At 47.5% G+C, this 4,776-nt stretch overlaps 1 protein-coding gene, 1 non-coding gene and 1 pseudogene across 2 annotated transcripts in view; all 3 read right to left on the reverse strand.

Annotated features, from left to right (window-relative positions):
- The window catches only part of ST8SIA6 (ST8 alpha-N-acetyl-neuraminide alpha-2,8-sialyltransferase 6), a 190,099-nt gene that overhangs the window by 148,764 nt on the left and 36,559 nt on the right, over positions 1-4,776 (reverse strand). The window lies entirely within an intron of this gene.
- The window catches only part of LOC105979807, a 13,292-nt pseudogene continuing 8,767 nt past the window's right edge, over positions 252-4,776 (reverse strand).
- LOC115874006 lies at positions 1,147-1,223 on the reverse strand. The gene has a single exon (XR_004048748.1). It is a non-coding gene; the product is annotated as a small nucleolar RNA MBII-202 (small nucleolar RNA).

Below are 4,776 nucleotides of genomic sequence, written 5' to 3' on the forward strand. Positions count from 1 at the left end.
CTTGTTTTTATTTTCTCCAGTTTCAACCTGATGTTAGCAATGGATGATCTGGTCCACAGTCAGACCCTGGCCTTGTTTTAGCTGCTGATATCAAGCTTCTCCATTGTTTCTTCCCACATGTTTCTGTACATTTAGCATGTACAGTCGTGTTTTGTGTTGTTGAAAAGTTAATTCCTTTGGGCAAGTCATTGGTCTTGCAAAATTCTTTTTTTGTGTGTGGGTCTCGGAGTTTATTAAAGGCCCTGGCAACACTACTTCTTCTTCTCCACATCCTGCTCTGCAGCCTCCTTGGCCCTTTCGCTCGGATGCCAAAGAGCCGGGCGTTGGCACGGGCCATGCGGAGACTGGCAAAGGCTTTGAAGTCCTTCTCTTCTTGCGTGATAACCCGGGCTTTCTCCTTCTTGCAGACCTGAGAGAGGGTGGGTTTGGAGGTGGGAGAGGCTGCTGTGACTTAAAGGCAGAGGCTTTAAGCACCACTGAGGTGACAAGACATGGAGTCTGCCCAGATAAGGGCTGATAGACCCTCTGTAGGACCTAAGGCCTGCATGTGGTGGGGCTTCCTGTCTGCGCAGCAAGCCAAAAGGACCACCTCTCTTCTGTGACTGGAGTCCAGGGTGGACTACACTGCGCCCTCCCACCCCCACGTGGGGGCTACCCGGAGAGTAACAAAGGCCCCGCCCACACAACATTTCGGATGGGCATCACAGGTCCAGTAAGCTGTGTGGCCAGTTTGAGTCCCTCCGCAGCGCTGTCTCCCTTCTTGGGGGCCGAGGGCTTCCTGGGGAAGAGGATGAGCTTGGAGCGATACTCCTTAAGTCGCTGCACATTGGCCTGCAAGGACTGCGTGGACTTGTTCCGCCTCCAGGGCTCCACGGAGATGCCGATGGTCCGGGCCACCTTCTTGTGGATGCCGGCCACCCTCAGCTCTTCCAGGCTGAAGCCCCGGCCTGCACGGACTTTGGTGTGATAGCGCACTGTCAGGCAGCGCACGATGGGCCGGATGGGGCCGGACGTGGGCCGCGGGGCGATGCGGTGGGCTTTAGCTTGTCGGGCCTTGCGCCTGGTAGGAGAGAAGGCGGGCAGCAGTCACCAGCCCTGCAGGGCGGAATGCTGTTTCCCCAACCCCACTTCCACGCAAAGCCCCCAGGCGCCCACGGTCATCAGCCGGCAAAGGGTTCAAACGATCTTTCATCACGGCAGTGCAACGATTCCGAGTGTCATCATGTGACGGTCTTGCAAAATTCTATCATGCAATCTCCAGCTCCATTTCTATCACCAAGACCATGTTTTACAACTACGATTTCTTCCTCCTTATTTCCAATGATTGCATTCCGATGACCAATTATCAATGCATCTTGGTTGCACTTTGATCAGTTTCAGACTGGGGTCGTTGGTAGAATTCTTCAATTTCGTCATCACTAAGTTTTGTGGGTGGTGCATAAATGTGAATAATAGTTGTAATGATTGTATTTCCTTGAAGGCAGATAGATATAATCTGATCACAAATAGCACTGTACTTCATGGTTGATTTTGCCATGTCCTTTTAGACCAAGTGATTCCTCCTGATTTTATTATGCCCTACATAGTAAATCATATGATTTTATGATTCAAAACGACCAAGACTCCAGTCAACTTCAGCTCACTATTGTGTAAGATATCGATCTTCATGTGTTCCATTTCATTGTTGACCACTTCCAGTTTTCCTACATTCATTCTTTGCAGAGTTCAAGTTCTGATCATTAGCAGATTTTTGCAGCTGTTTCTCCTGACCTTGAGTCATGCCCCATCAGGGAATGAGGATTCTGAAGGCCCCACCCCCAGGGGCTTAATTCAACTCATGTTGCCAGGAAATAAATGCCTCCTCGGTCATCTTTCCAGTGCCTTCGGATCGCGGGGGCCATCCTCCAGCACTATCTCTGACAAGATTCTGCTTCCATTCACTGGGGTTTTAGTGCCTGGTGAGTTTTTGAAGCTTCACATGCGGTTTTCATCGGCTACTTCCTCCAACGTGGAGAGCAGAGTCCTTCTTTGTTGTCTGTTCTTAGTCTAGAAGTTCTGCTGAAACTGTTTACTTTGGGCGACCCTGCTGGCATTTGAAACACCAGTGACATGACTTCCAGCATCACAGCAACTTACAACCCACCGCAGTAAGGTAAACTGACAGACGAGTAAGGGTTGTTATTCCTACATGATTTAAAAGGATACTTCATAACATTTAGGAATTATGTTCCTGGACATGTATATTAGTCTGGGTACGTGGGAGAAACAAATCCACAGAAACTCATGTATAAGAGAGAGTTTTATATAAAGGTTAAGTGCACATCAAGAAAACATCCCAACCCAGTGCTGCCCAAGCCCACAAGTTCAACATTAACCCATTAACCCATGTTAATCACCAGTCCACAAAGTCCTCCTCCATCTCACAAAACACACGCAATGAAGCCAACTGCAGGAGGAAAGCCGAGTCAGTGGGTCTATAAGCATCTCAGCTCTGGCAAGGGTCTCCACATGGCTGCTCCAGCACCCAGGGCTGCATCGGGGTAGGTCCATGTGGCTTCTCCTTGGGGATGTCTTGCAGGAAGTGAGCCTTGCCAGCTGAAGCAGGGAGCTGGCTAAGGCAGATGCACCCTGGTCCGACCATCAGAAAGCAAGAGACCTGAGCACAAGAAAGGTGAGGCTCACAGAGCCATTTATCCCTCTGACCTTTAATTAACCCCACATGGAGACTTCAGCAAATCATTTTCAATATAACAAAAAGAACACCTAGGCCAAAGATTAATCTAAAGAAATAGAGGGCTTGAATAGGATAAGCCAGGTAGCCCTAACACACATATAGAGAGCACCCTATCTGGGGAGGCTTGGTAGTGTAGCGGTTTTGCATTGGGTTGTGATCTGCATGGTCAGCGGTTCGAAACCACCAGCAGCCCCCTGAGAGAAAGACTGGGCTTTCTACTCCCATAAACAATTAGTCTCAGAAACCCACAGGGGGTCAGCATTGACTCAATGGCAATGAGTTTGGTTTGGGGTATCCGGCCACAGCAGGATACACATTCTTCTCCAGTGCACATGGATCATATGATAAGTCACAACCATTAGGCCATTAACTATATATAAACAAAGAAACAAAATCTAATCATAGTTCAGTACATGGTTCAGCTGTAAACCATATTTACAAACTCACAACGAAAGGAGGTGAGTATAGACAACAAAAAATAAGGAGTCTAGGAGCAAAGTGGTAGGGAAGGGAAATGTTTGAGGGTCTTTTGATGGGGGAATAGACAATAAGAAGGCTAAGCCTATTTCGGTGACTAAATAGAGTTTAGCCTGTAAGTTTTAAATTTAGAAAAGCAAGGAAAAACTAGAAGCACACTATTTCTACATAAGGAAAGGACTATCCAGAAAAATAGCTAAAGGTATGGAAATGAATTGCCCCAGGGGTGAGAAAGAGTGGTGCAGAGAATTACTATTTTTCAGTTTCAGTTTTGTCTAATAGATGACACTTAGACAGCACTTACCAGATGCCAGACACTAGTTTCAGCCATATTTTGTTCCTAGAATAAATTAGTTAACAGTCTTTTTAGTTTTTTGATCATTTAATGCACTATTTAGCCAAAATTTAAAAACTGATTTACTAATAAGGCACACAAGGTTTATGTGGAATTCTTAAGCGATGTGAAGCGTTAACGCACTCACAGCTGAACCAAAGGCTGGGTGTTCGAGTCCACCCAGAGGCCCCTCAGAAGGAAACCCTGAGCTATTTAGCCAGGGGTGCCTTTTGTTTCCCAGCAGGTGTCTACGGTATAAAATCTTGTGTGCACTGTTCATCAGTCTACGTTGTGAGCTATGTTCAGCTTCACAAACTTACCTTGTTCTTATATCTCCTTTGCAGATCCCTGAATATCTACTTCCCTCTTTGCCCACAGAACTCCTCCCCACCCTCCAAGGCACAATTCAGCCACCCTACCTTGTCTAGCCTTCCGCAACTTCCTTCAAGGGAGCTGTCACCACCCCTGGACACATTTCAATCACAGCACTTACACTCGATTGTCATTATGCATGGGAACCTCTTCCTGTCCCACCAAAGAGCTCTTGCAAGCTGTGTCTGCAGCTTATCCAGTATGACGGCTGCAGATCCTGGCACTCTGGCACTCTGACCCAGAGAAGAGCCTCAGAGAGTGCTTGGAGATTAGAGGATTGATGTGCTTTGACATGACGCTGCTGAGCTAAACTCAGCAACTGCTTTCCCAGGGAAAGGAGGCCAGTTTCTCCCCAAATCAAATTCAGTGTCCCCTCCTGGCCCCCCGAGCTCAGATAAGAGCACAGGTCCGCAGCAGCATAAACATCCACTGAATGGATGAATGAAGCCACTAATAACCTTGGACTGCGTGCTGGAGTCAGTACTGCTGGGAAGAAAATGTCTCAAAAGAAAAGAAAATCACCTTTTCGAGTGAGTCCGGATAGAATCACTGGGATGCAAACGCATTATTTGCTTAGGAGCCTTGATCTGAATGAAGCTCCTGGTGAGGAGGATGTGTGTGTGTGTATTCTTAGGACCATCCATAGAGTACAGGGGACTCTCCCAACCTTGGCCGACATGGTGGACCTGTGTGTATAAGACAGGACACATACACACACACACACACACACACACACACACACACACTGAATAAAGCTGGTTAGGGTAAGGTGACCAGACGTCCCACTTTTGGCGGGACAGTCCCGATTTTTGGAAAGAATGCACGACAAGCTAGGGAACGGTCTATGTGGTCCATATAG

Source organism: Echinops telfairi, unplaced genomic scaffold (genome assembly GCF_000313985.2).
Source record: "Echinops telfairi isolate 266 unplaced genomic scaffold, ASM31398v2 ScPeMD7_7473;HRSCAF=8511, whole genome shotgun sequence".
Taxonomy (NCBI): domain Eukaryota; kingdom Metazoa; phylum Chordata; class Mammalia; order Afrosoricida; family Tenrecidae; genus Echinops; species Echinops telfairi.